Source organism: Euprymna scolopes, chromosome 1 (genome assembly GCF_053919585.1).
Source record: "Euprymna scolopes isolate OS-2025 chromosome 1, ASM5391958v1, whole genome shotgun sequence".
Taxonomy (NCBI): Eukaryota; Metazoa; Mollusca; class Cephalopoda; order Sepiida; family Sepiolidae; genus Euprymna; species Euprymna scolopes.
Window position 1 is genome coordinate 125,907,161 of NC_136482.1, and position 14,967 is coordinate 125,922,127.

Here is a 14,967-nt window from a genome sequence, read left to right on the forward strand (position 1 = left end):
GGCATTATATTTCTTCTATATCATGTGGTTTTAAATGTCTTTACATACACAATATGGACACTAAGCCTGTCTCAACACTATCTCCTCACTCAAAGAGCTTCTACACTTCTAAGTATGAACAATTAATATATATGAATCTCTTTATAACACGAACAATCTCTCTTACAACATCTCTCTCTATCTCTCTAAGACACAGTAACATCCCTCTTAATAAGACTCTTATATAACACATGATGTGTTAAATAATGCTGATAAACAATCTTCAATAGAACGGCTAATTTTTACATTATTTCTTGAAAGCATCACATTTTTCTGTTATGATTGTGTTATGAACACATACATCTTCCTTGTATAATACAGAATAGTTCGTAAGAAAATGGTACGTCACACGATCAGTCTTAGAAATCCGGCGTCTCTTTATTATTACCGCAAACTTTTAAGCAATCGACGAACGATAGGATTTAGAGAAATCTCATTATTATTTCATATCAAAACCCTAACCAATCATCAGCAATAATTCATTTATTCTGTATTAATCTAAGATGGGTTTTTTCCAATAAATAACACTTAATAAACGAAAGGAACACATAGAAACGCAAGAATTCGGGCAATGATTGAATAGCAACAAAGATTGTATGAATAAGTACATGAACAACAGTCGGAATCAATGAATAAATTAACGAGAAATAGAATGACTGTGTGAAAAAATCGGACGGAAGGATAACTTTTTTTATTACTATTCATTTTTTCATATTCTCCTTGTTCTGAGGGAGCATTTAAGCGGCTACTACGGTTTTAACAGCGATTAATAAGGACACGATTTCTATTATTTTTCTTCTTATTATACACTGAATGGAAAGCTTTGAAACTGCTTCAAGAAAAATGTAACGCCTAAAAACTGTCCAAAATCTATTTACCGTTATCTAATTAAAAGCTGTGTCCAGAAGGAGACGATAATTTTAAAGACCGTAATCTTCTACTCAAATTCGGTTAATCTCCCTCCTTTTCTTCAATCTTTATCTTACTCTTCTGTCTCTGTCCCTGTCTATCTCTCTCTCTCTCTTTCTGTATATATATATATATATATATATATATATATATATATATATATATAATTATTTTTTTACTATAATAATTAAATACCTACAGACACTAGTGTTTCATCCTTTCGGGATTCTTCAGTGCAGGGTGTCACGATTACTACCAGTCGAACGATTCGAACCCCGCGACACGAGACATCTCTGGCTCGATTAGCAGAGACCGTATCCATTCGGCTACTATTAACCGTGTGAAATAGCGTTGAATTTTAAACATTTTAATTTAACTGTTCATTACGTCAGACAGACAGTGATCAAATCGTTATACGATGATCTACGCATAAGAGCTAAATTGACCGACTTTTTAATTCAACGGAAAGTGCTCAACGATAAGAAACGAATTTCTTAAAGGGGTTGTCATAATTATTTTTTTACTATAATAATTAAATACCTACAGACACTAGTGTTTCATCCTTTCGGGATTCTTCAGTGCAGGGTGTCACGATTACTACCAGTCGAACGATTCGAACCCCGCGACACACACACATATATATATATATATATATATATATATATATATATATATATATATATATATATATATATATATATGCTTTAGCTCATTTGGATGTATTAATTATTATTATTATTATTATTATTATTATTATTATTATTATTATTATTATTATTATTATATTTATCCTTCTAATTTTCTTTTATTTTTCTTGATTTCTGTTCGTGTGCCGTTTAATAAAATCACACTCTCGATTAACACATAATTACCATCGATATATTTTGTGAGTAAAATTATTGGGACGTTACATGCTTAAAGGCAGCAATTATTCGGGCAGCAATTGAATTTGGAGCTGAACAAATGCGCATAATACGGTGTTATTATCATTTTATTTGTATATTATTTCATTCATATCCTGTGACTCTCTATTTCTACCAAAATTATTCCGTTCTTTTCCTTGATTAGTATTCTTTCTATCATTCTGCACATCTATACATCTTTTACTGGCTTTGAACGCAAAGATACTTATTTATATTTTTCGTAATGACTTAATTTTTTAATCTTGCATTAGACACAAGATCACTAGAGAGATAATCAGAAAACCAAAACTGTAGCTGCTTGCGAGGACACTACATATAAAAATATGGGATCATGTAAATGATATTCATTTTTTTTACCAACTGTCAATTAGTTTAACCATAGAATAGCAATATAATCTCTATATAATTTCTGACCGAAAACGAATTGCAAAGATTTTCGCAAATCTCAGTACATTGTATATCAAATTTCGAGTCTATAGACTGAATATTAACAGAGTTATTGCGTAGGGAAACGTACACAAACACACACACACACACACACACTGACACACACATAGACACACACACAGACACATTTATAGATATACTAGAATTCCAGCCCGACGTTGCCCGGGTTTTTACAGAGGTATGTTAAGAAAAAGAAGCGGTCAATTTTTTTTAATTTGGCCTTATTATGACCCCATATAATTAATTGTTCATGTCTCAAATCGAGTTATTAATTGAGATCCCTGTCCAAGGCTTCTATATCTAAAATTTAAAAATTTTAGACGAAAAATTGACGGAGGAGTTGGTAGAGTTCTCATACGTCAAATCGTTAAACTTTGAGCCCTTAAGAGCGATATTTCTGACCGAAAACGAACTATAAAGATTTTCCAAAATCTCAGTACCCTGTATTTCAAATTTCGAGACTGTAGTCGGAATATCACAGAGTTGTTGCGTAGGGAAATGTACTCAGACACACACACACGCAGACACGTTCACCTTTATAGATATGTATGTATCTATAAAAGCGGACGTGTATGTGTGTCTGTGTGTCTGTCTGTGTGTCTGTCTCTCTGTGTACATTTCCCTACGCAATAATTCTGTAAATTTAACGTCTACAGACTTGAAATTTGATATACAGGGTACTGATATTTTGGATAATCTATGTGATCGGTTTTCGCCCAGAAATGTGCTTGTTAAGGGGTCAGGGTTCAACAGTTTGACGTTAGAGAACTCTACCAAACTCCTCCGAAAATTTTGGGTCTAAACACTTGAAATTTTAGACATAGGTTCTTTGTAAATAGCTCTAACTTAATAACTGTATAGGAGCTCAAAACAATACATGTAAAGTGGTCATAAAAGGGGTAAAGTTAAAAAAAAATTGACTGTTTTTTTTTATTTTGCTCAGCATACACATCCAAACACCCAGGAAACGCCGGGCACCAATGCTAATATATATATATATATATATATATATATATATATATATATATATATATATATATATATATCAGAGAGGCGGTAGCACTCTCTATATAGGGATGGCCCGTACACGCCTATATACGCCTACAAAACAAAACTATCCAAATCTCAACTAAATTCAACTTATAAGTTTCAAAAAGCACATATTCTTACAGAGAAGCGTCTTACGAATCCAGCGAGTGTCAGAACGTCGGTTAAAATGTCAAAAGAGAGCAAAAAAAAAAAAAGGTACAAAAATGGCCAATTGTTCTTCTGTCTTCTTTCTTATTCTGCTTTATTCTTTCTTTTGAGACGATGTAACTCGGTGTACGAACGGTCTCTGACAACAGTTCAAGTATCAATCGACTGCTCTTTACACGGAGAAGTACCCAATGTAGACAGACCACCTCGAACACGGAACTTCTCTCAAAAGGAACAGCTCCAAATAATACACCGGATGCCTACAGACGTTCCAGTTTGCCAGTGGCCTATATTTCTTGGACGCTGAATATTTGAGGTGAACGTTAAGGTTTTTTCTTTAAACAGTAACCCACCAGCGTTAATGAAACCACGAAATCTTTATCTCAGTTGATCAAAATTCTTATCTCTTCTCTTCTCTATATAAATAAAATGAACTCATTATTTCCCGTATGATTTTGACATTAATAGGATTTAAAATCAAGATATTTCATGCAAATATAATATGCACAAACGGCAGAACAATATCTGAGGTGTGTTATAGGCTTATTATTTCTCAAATTCCTCGATAATCTTAGATTGCTATACTTTTTCTGATGAGAAGTCACGGCCAAAATCGGTTAAGATGAATGGAAGTGGTAAAATATTTTCTCTCTAATAAATTCCTCCTCCCCCTGCAACCACTTAACACCGTTTGGAGATCGTTCACAAGGAACAGTTGAGAAGAAAACACCGGTTTGGCTTCGTAGTTCTTTCATGTGAAGTTATTTAAAATCACTAAACTAAACTGCAGTGCTCTGTGGCGTAGTGGTTAGCGTGCTGGACGATTCACATTATATTTTCACGTTCGCGCCGACCTACCGTAGTTGTTTTTTTTTTTTCCGAAACAACTGGAATGGACTTTTCTTGGTGGCCGAACTGTTAACATTGCAGATGTTTTTGTTTTTTTTCACACTTTATTTTCCTACTTTTACTCATGACTCCGGGTTTGATCCTTCCTACTTACCTACCATAATATTTTTAACCCCCCCCCCCATCCCGGAAACACACACTCGGGCAACGCCGGGTACCCCCGCTAAAAAGAGTATAAAAACAATAATTCTTCAGATTTTGGACGGTAAAATATGTACAAAATGTCAATGCTGTGACCAGGATTCGAACCTAGGTTAGCACGGCCACAACGTGGGGTCCTAACCTCTAGACGATCACGGTTAACACTGACGTCTGTCGCTCTTGGCAGAAAGCTAAATGACTACTGTCAAACTATTGAAAAATAAGGAGGAAACTTGAAATTCTCACGCATGCGCAAAAATACACTACAGCAACCATTGTTAAATGCAGCTTAATCTCTTCGCTCGCTAAGAAAAGTAGATCAGACCAGTTCTTCTAAGAACTCACCAAACACCAAAGGAAATAAGTTAAATTAACCGCAAAAGAAACTGCAAGAAAGTCATATTCTAAGAACTCACTGGAAGCTGACCAAAAAGAATCAAAATCCAAGCCCTAGCCACAAAAATAACTAGATATTGTGGCTACTATACACAATCTACTAATAAAAACAAGTAAGTTTTCTAAAATAAACTACAATAAATTAGCCAAGTAACCTCACACTGTCACTGATTAGGACTTCATATAAAGATAACAACTACACTATTGGTGTATATACCGTTCCACACTTTAACTATTGGTGACGGGGCAGTATCTCAATTCTACGAGAGTTGTCTTGCTATAAGATAAGTGATATTATAGTAAGATACACATAAGTGTTATATGTTTACATTTAATAAAAAAATGCCAAAGTCAGCACGTAGTAAAAAGCTCAGAGAAATATAGACTATGAAAAAAACAAAGTTAAGGTATTATCTATTGTTCCTAATATTTATTAATGACCTCCTCGACAAAACTGCCTGTGAGAGGGGTATATATGCTGATGACACTACACTCTATAACAAACATGACAGGAAAACAAATGAACACCTATCTAAAGAAATGACAAAACACTAGAGGATGACCTCCAATCTGTAGTGGAATGGGGACGTAAATGGATGGTCACATTTAATGCTGCCAAGACTAAACTAGTTTCATTCAATAATTACAAGAAACCTTCTCGGCCATCAAAAGCAATGGCCAGTGACTCCTTGTCTGAGAGTGCATCTTTCAAACTGCTTGGCCTAACGTTCACAGGAAACATGAGTTGGAACAATTATATTGAAAACATTGCCAGGGCCGCTGCGAAAAAGGTAGGCTCTCTCTACCGTGCTAGAAAACTACTGACATCTGAAAGTATCCTGTACCTCTATAAGGCCACCATTCGCCAATGTATGGAGTAGTATTGTCACATTTGGGCTGGTGCATCTGCTACTAATCTCTCGCTCCTAGACAAGGTGCAAAAAAGATTCGCCAATCTGATAGGCTCTGAACTGGCATCTAAACTTTAGCCTCTGTCCCATCGACGAAACGTTGCATCCCTCTGCCTGTTCCACAAGTATTTTAATGGTGAATGCTCTGTCGAACTGCAGACACTTGTGCCCCCACGACGTAGAAACTCTCGACAAACCCGATAGGCAGCTAAATCCCCTCACACACAGTAGAGATCCCTAGATTAAAATGATCTTTCTACTCAAGTAGTTTCTTCCCCAAAACCGCTAGACTCTGAAATTCCATTCCCGGCTCTACTGACATGCAGACGTTTAAGTGCAACGTGAACCGACATCTTGCTGCCCAAATCGCAACATAGTGCCCCAGTAGTCGCTGCCCCTGATAGCAATGCGCCTTGTTTGGGGTGAAAATGTAATAAAAAAAAAATGAAAAATAATAAAAAAAAAACTTACAGATATCCTTATTCCACGGGTCTAATTTGCAGAAGTAAAATAATTTCAATGCACACACACCCTTAGGAATTCTCAAAACAAACTTACACACGTCTACGGTCTTTAAATGAAAATGCAAAATATTGTTTACATTTGGAAGTCGGGAGTGGGTTGTGTCCCCTCAAATGTAAACATAATTTCCGTTAAATATAAAACGGTTCTTCCAAGCTTTATGTCGGCGTGTTACTGATGGAAAACTGTTAATTAAACTGCAGAAGGTCCTCTTAAAAAGTATACATGTTCTATAATTGATTAAGCCCCACTCAAAAAAAAAAAAAACCAACGAAATACAAAAGTCTGTTTTTGTACCGTAACTCTTCTATACTTTCACCCAACAATTTAATAAACAAAAATATATTGTAAAACTTAAATAAAACTTGTAAATAATATATTTTTAAAATAGCAGGATAATGCAAGTGCATAAACACTACTTTATTATACATATTTCTTTTCCAGAGAACCGTTTTTTTAAATTGATTTTATTTAAAGAGTTGTGTAATTATTTAAGAAAGAAAGTACTCAAAGATAATCAGCTATGTAAGTAGAAAAGATAGTCTGTACTTAATATAATTACACAACACTTTAAAGTTTTATCACTTTATACGTACGGGCATTCGGAAAAGAAATATGTAAAAAAAAAGTGATGTCCTTAAACTTATGTTACCGTGCTATTTTTAATAGTATTTTCAAGTAAAATTAAAGTGTTTAACATATCTTTTTTATTATTATTAAATTGCTTGGTGAAAGTACAGATTATTTACAATACACTCGCCAGCTACGAAACATAAGTGCACGTAAATGAAAACATATTTTCTTTTATAATTACAAATTTAAATCATGAATTCATTCAAACGGTCTTTTCTCTCAGTAAGTAAATCCACCTACAAAAGATATATGTAATAAAATGATTATACACACACACACCCACACACACACACACACACACACACACACACACGCACACACACATATATATATACATATATATATATATATATATATTAAAATAAAATGGGTTAAGAAATTCCAACGAACCAAAGATGTATATTTAAATAAGGGAGTAGTCACCAACAATGTGTATTTTTTAACAATATTTCATTATTCCGTGTCTTTGTTTTTCATTGAGAATTATGTTTGGATCATTGTAATTATGTTTATAAGTCATTGAAATCGTTTTTTTACGCGCGTTTCGGACGTTCTGTGAAGCGTCCTCGTTAGAAATTATTTTCAAATGTGTTGGAGATGTAAAAATGGCAATTTTCGTAGTTCATTTGAAGTGTTTCCAAGGGGTGGAGGCTTGTAAGTTTTTATTATTCATTGGCATGTTCAATTTTTCTTACTCTTTTATTGGGCTTGTCCAGGCCGCTGACCTGGTTGTAGTCACTCTCTCTTTCTGCTAGTGTTGTTTTTTTCTTCTCCTTTAGGGTGGGGTAGGGCGGGTGTGTGTGTGCGCGTGTGTGTGTGTGTGCGTGTGTGTGTGTTATTATTACAATGATCCAAACATAATTCTCAATGAAAAACCAAGACACGGAATAATAAAATAATGTTTAAAAATACACATTGTTGGTGACTACTCCCTTATATATATATATATATATATATATATATATATATATATATATACATATATATATATATATACAAGTGTTTTGATATATTTTTTGTCTACTAATTCGTTAGGTGAAAGTACAGAATAGTAACAAAACACCCACCAGCCCGTTAACACAAGTGCATAAGGATCAATAAATTGATTTTTGAATATTCCCAGGGAGGTAGGATGTTGTGTCGTCCCCCTCCCAATGTAAACAAAATTTTTGTAAAATATTAAACGGTTCTTCTCCTAACTTAATATCGGCCTGTTTCTTACAGAAAAAAACATAAAGTAAACTTCAGAAGCACCTGTTAAACACTATGCAAGCTCTATAATTGATTGTTCAACTACTACTACTAAAAAAAAAAAAAGAAAAACAATAGCATGTTTTTATAAGCCGTTCGTTCAAACTTTCGGTGCTTGAGCACATTTGCCACCGAGTTATTTTTAAATAGTTCCCAGTTTAAATCCAAGCATCACGATATATATTTTGTTTATTAAATTATTAAGTAGAAGCATAGATTATTTACAAAACACCTTCCCCACCGTATGTTCAAAATGACCTTAAAATGATAACATTATTTCAGCACGATGGCAAAAGTGCACAAGTACCAAACCTAGTGGTATCATTATTAGCTTCCTAAATTATGAGATTAAAAAATGAACGCGTCTCTTATTAAGAGAGAGTTGTCACCCTCAGAATAGTGACACCTTTTAAAACAGTGCCATTCACTGACCAATTTCATAAAAAAGTGATCGGGCATTTAATCTGATGAAACTATTTAAAAATAGCAACACTGCACAATCACCCAAACATGTTCACCTTTGCTTTTTTTGTTTCTTTACACGTGCACACGTTCTTATTTACAGGGGTAATTTTTAAATCTATATCCACCTACACATTTTGCGTTACAATGACGACTTTTCTAGGCTGTCGTCTATCGTGATTACGAACACATCATTTAGTGAGCGTATTTATATACGTATGTATTTTTATGTGGGTGTATATGTATATGTACATGTATGTGTATGTATATATGTATACATATTGTATTCCTGCACGTCACATATAGAAAACGAATAAACAAACTTTCTAAATGGTTTTTACTGTTCGTATTCATTATATATATATATATATATATATATATATATATATATATATATATATATATATATATGAGGGTCGTTCCAAAAGTAAAGAGGGCCTGTCGGTGGGGCATTAGAATACGCCGATGGGGGTTCTGGATATGAACTTAAACTATATCCAGTGGTGAGACCCCAGCTTGCGGGCTTTGGGGAGTGTGGAGCCACGCTTTAATTACCATTGCTCTCAGGTATACTCTGACCCGGAATGGTAGTACCTGTTAGGGTCCCAACTATGGGTTAAATAGAAACCGACGTGAAAACAACAAATATATTCTATTAAATTTTTTTTTTTTCAAAATCTTTGGATTCGGCATTAAATAACCCGACAAGGGTTGATATGCCGTAAAACAAAAACAACCAACCAACCAAAAGTAAAGAGGCCTATTTTCCCGAAAAAATTGCAACGACGGGAGTGTTACAATTAAATCGAACGGCCTTTCTTTTATCAGATTTGTTCGGGAAAATAAACACCGTTCTTAATGTGTCCAGAGTGTACTTAGTCATACAGTTGTAAAGAATTATTTTTGTCCATTCCAAAAGTTTTAAAGCTACAAAATTAGGCGGAGTGTCATACATACGAGCGAGTGTTGTGTTGCATGTTTTATTTTTCTATGGCGACACAACCATGCGTAATGCAATTTTGCTAACAATTCAATGATGCACCATTACTTCTCATGCCCTTTCATAGCAGGTGTTACTTTCTGAGAGCCTAACACCCTCGATGTATGAAAACAGAGATGATGATGTTAGCCGGTGCCGTTTTAACATTGCCGCAGCCACAAAGACAAAACGCTCGCTTGAGCAAAAATTGTTTTTGATCTTGTATTTCTTTCTTTTTTCTATACTAATAAAACAGTGATGCTTATCTCTCTCTTACTTTAGACATTATTGGATAAGCATATTGTAGTGGCCTTTATTCAGCATTAGAATTGTGAATTAGATAATTCGAAATGTCTGGTATATCAGAATCGTTTTAGGAATCTGAAAACATTCAGGCAAATTTCTGATTCCAAAAATGGTTTTCCATTGCTAATACTAGTGATATTTTACTCATCAGTACAGCTATCATCCATAAACCATAAACTCACCAAAATACGACGTTGGGTTATCTTACTTGATTAAAAATAAGAAATAATCAAACTTTCCAAGAATTCGTTTCTTAATTTATAAAATATCCCAAAATAAAAAATAAATAAATAAATACACATGTTTTGTGAAAAAATACTGTTCAACAATATTGATGATTAAATTAAAGGAAACATGCCAAACAATTTATATTATATTTCTTTTATACATTAGGGTATTCAACTATTTTTGTGTTATTATATTGTTGCTTTGTCCCGTGCAATTATACAGAAAACGTTTCCGATCTCCATCTACGATTGAAAAAAATATATATAAAAGTGAAGGGGCTTCAATGTGTTAAATATATAGATATTTTTAAATGACTGGTATGGAGTTTAATTAAGTATAAAATAATTCCCGAATAAAAATATTTGTTATGAATGTGCGTGAAAACTTGACGTGAGTTATTTAATTTTAATTTCCTGTATCTGGTTGTCATACGAATGTTCTAAATATATGAAGGTCGGTTAAATGAATAAAGAAAATCATAAAATCTAGTAATAAATTATGCAGAAGTCAGATGTAAAACCATAACGACCCATTTTTTATAGATTGCGAACATTGGGAGATGTAATTTGTATCCATGCATATTCTTCTCTTCGTCACCTTTCACTGACAGACATTTTGAAGCATATTATTAGTATTTGAACACGAATTAAAATATGAAAAACCTTAAAAAGTAAGGCACATTTGTAGTGACTGCTCTCCTGCTGAACGCAAATATTTCATTTTGATTAAACCAAACAATATTGAAAACCTGATTCTTAACATTGACATTTATCTATAAATGAATTTAATAAAGGTAATTTTCCAAAATGAAGTTGATTAAAAACTATGTTCAAAACAGGAAAAAAAAAGAGGGGCTACACCATTTTACTCCTATACATATTGAAAACGATGCTCTGAAATCAATTTACTCATCTAGAAATAATTGCATTCTGAATGTTATTGTTATAAGGTTTTTGTTATAAGTTTTGTATAAGGTTTTTGTTTTATAGTTCTCCTTCCTAATAAAACATTGCATTAGACTATGCTGCATTTATATTTCTTGTTGTAGAATGGAAAAAAACATATAAAATACTTCTAATTATCTGTAAATCAAATCAGGTCTCGTATTTGATGAATATGTTCTAACTCTGAACTTTGTAAATTAATCTTTGCTTTAAGGTCATGCAAGCATTTGGCCAGTCATCATAACAATGCAATTTGCAGACAACTCTGTTCTAATCGGTCCGAGAAAATAAATAGGATACATATTTAAAAAATATATTTCCGTATATTTGCTTAAAAAAGCACCGAGATGAATTTACCAAATATTACAGGACTATGTGTATCTCACATACATGAAAACGTATAGTCTAGTAGAAAATACGCGTGTAAATACTCTAGTTCGTTGTATTTGCACTTTCCTCGCCCGTATGAATGACTTGTATCTATCGACTTATGTGTCTATTTTGTTTACATAGAAAAATGTGTTTACCTATCGGCTTTGAAGGACGAGCAAAAAAAAAAACTGTTGCCTCTTTTCGTTGCAAACTTTTTTGTTATCCGCGCTAAATGTACCAGCTGGTGGCAGTGACTGGGTGGGATCACTCGCATGGGTTTGTCCTTTAAACGTATCGAACCTGAAATATGACACCGCCCTAAGCCTTCCCCCTAGAAAATGTGTACTTAAAGAGTAAAGAGATAAAAAAATATAGCTAAATAATAAAAGCATAATTTAAATAAACACGAAATAAGACAGGAATAAAGGATATTATAAAATGAATAGCAGGAACAACTACCATTACCCTTTGGTAAAATTGGAAACATATGAGAAACTTTTCGGTTTAGGATTTGTTCAATTGAATTTTTGTTTATAAAAAGCACCTGGTGTGAAAAGGTAAAAATTATATGCAAAGGTGACAACTAGCGATGAAGTAGTGTTATATATAGATAGATTCTAAACCGCGAAAACAGCAATTATTCCCCTTTGTCAGAAAGGTAACTCATCACAAATGAGAAGTACCAAATAAAATAAGAGAAGCGTGTATTACAAACTTACCGAAAGGACACCTATGGTTTATTTTCTACTCCCCATGTAGAATTATGCTTTCTGTTAATAGTAAACACAACATACCCAAATAACCGCAAGATAAACGAGGTTTATTAATTGTGTGTTTTATCAATACTTAACTGAAGACAATTTAAACATACTAAGCGTTGTATATTACAATATATCACTTTAAAGTAAAGTTTATATTGAAACTCACCATTCACCAATGTACATGCCAATGAAAGGATTGATTGAGAAAATATGCACCTTATTCTTGGCAATATGGTTTCCGCTCTGCAAGGTCTACCGCAGATGTGCTGACGGTTATATCCCACAGGATACGTGAATCTCTTGACAAAGGCTTTCTTTCTAGGGGAATTGCTCTTGACATATCAAAGGCCTTTGACAAGGTATGGCATAAGGGTCTACTTCACAAGATTTCCAGCTACAGTATAACGGGAAATGTTTTCTCAATCATTAAATCATTTCTCTCCGATAGGCTCATGAGAGTAGTGGTCGATGGACAAAAATCGGAGGCCTGCAATATAGATGCTGGAGTCCCCCAGGGGTCAATCCTGGGCCCAACTCTCTTCCTGATCTACATCAATGACCTCCCTAAACACATACTTAAATCATTCGTTGACATCTATGCTGATGACACAACCATCTACGGCAACACATCAAAGGCTGTAAATGACAAAGTTCTCTCGGATTCTCTCTCCTCTGATCTCGAGCGCGTGGTTCAGTGGGGGAAGATGCGGCTGGTTACCTTTAATGCATCCAAAACCAAACTCCTATCCTTACATCATCAACGCTCTGATCCCCAGCTGGCATCAATTGTGATGGATGGCTCTCGTCTGGGTGAGGCTCCGTGTTTTGACAAGCTTCTGGGTTTGACCTTTACTCCTGATCTGAAATGGAACACGTACATCAAGTCTGTTGCCAAGGTCGCTGGAAAGATGGTGGGATCCTTCAACCGCTCCAGAAGATATCTCACTACTGATGCAATTCTCTATCTATATAAAAGCCAAGTACGTCCAAGGATGGAATACTGTTGCCATATGTGGGCAGGAGCTGCTAAAAACAGCCTATCATGCCTTGACAGAGTACAAAATAGACTTCGTGGCTTAGTGGGGGATGCCCTTTTCTCTACCCTGCAACCTCTCTCCCACAGAAGAGACGTTGCGAGCCTGTCCTTGTTTTATCGTTATTTCCATGGCAGATGCTCGTCTGAACTCCAATCTCTGGTCCCCCCTCGCCAATCTTTCACGAAAAACACCCGTCTAGCTGAATCCACTGTGAAAAATTTTCCCCACTCTATATCTGTGCCTAAATCAGAACGCGGATTCCATGAACAAAACTTCTTTCTTAGAACTGCACGCCTGTGGAACTCTATTCCGTCTGCCTGCTTCCCTCCGGACTACAACTTGGATGTCTTCAAGTCCAATGTGAACAAATTCCTAATGAACCGCCCCCTTAAGTAAACACTTCAGCAAATCTCCTCACTAACGTAATGTACTTGCAATAACCCTTATCCCTGAGTGGCTTCCGGGCCTTGATAAGTGGTGATCACTGTGTAAAAAAAATAAATAAATAAGTAAAACATTAACGCTATTACACTATTCAATTATACTTTACGCCTAAAAAGTAGCGAAATGTGTGGCGTTTCTATAAATAATATGCCATATTACAAGCAAGTAAACAGAACCAATACGCACATGCACAACGCACTAATTTATGATAACATGATGGCGTCCATCAACGATAAAATGTAAGGCTAATAATATAATGCACCTGTGCCTTCAACAATTTTAGAAAGAAAAATTAAACATTTTTAAAATATTGGTCTACCTGATAAACACATAGTGTAATTTGTGTCTACATCTTTGTCTATCTATCTATTTATATATATATATATATACATATATATATATACACTCACCCACACACACACACACACACTCACGCACACACACACACATATATATATATATATATATATATATCAATCATCATCATCATTATCATCATTATTATTATTATTATTATTATTATTATTATTTGGGGTAAACAGTTACATATGGTCGCTACAAGTAGCCATCTGCCTCGGTCAAAGCCACTACATCAGGCGACCTGGAACCTCTCGACGCCAAAAATAAAAATAAAAAATGGAGTAGATTAGACAGAAATTAAAGAAAAATAGAGCGCTTCAAAAAAGTATAAAAAGTTCATAAAGAGTTTAGGACCCCTCCGAATAAAATTATGACCCATTTTTAATTTTATTTCAAATTTACATACTGTTGCGAAATGTTTTGAATATCTTCCAATTGGTCTTAATGCGATCTCTCCTTTTCCCTTTTTTCTATCCTCTTTTTTAGAGAGCTCGCAATTCATTAAAAACTCTTTATAAACTTTTCATACTTTTTTTGAAGAACTCCATTTTTCTTTTATTTCCCTCCAATCTATCCCATTTTTCATTTTTTCTTTTTGGCGACGAGAGGTTACAGGTCGCCTGATGAAGTGTATTTGACTGAAACAGATGGCTATTTGTAGCGACCGTATGTAATTGTTTACCCCAAATAATAATAAAAAAAAAGTATTGGCTCTTTTTATTGGGCACTATTTAGCAATCTTGTTGTCTTCATTAGTTCTGACTTTTGAACACCTCAAACACACACACACACACAC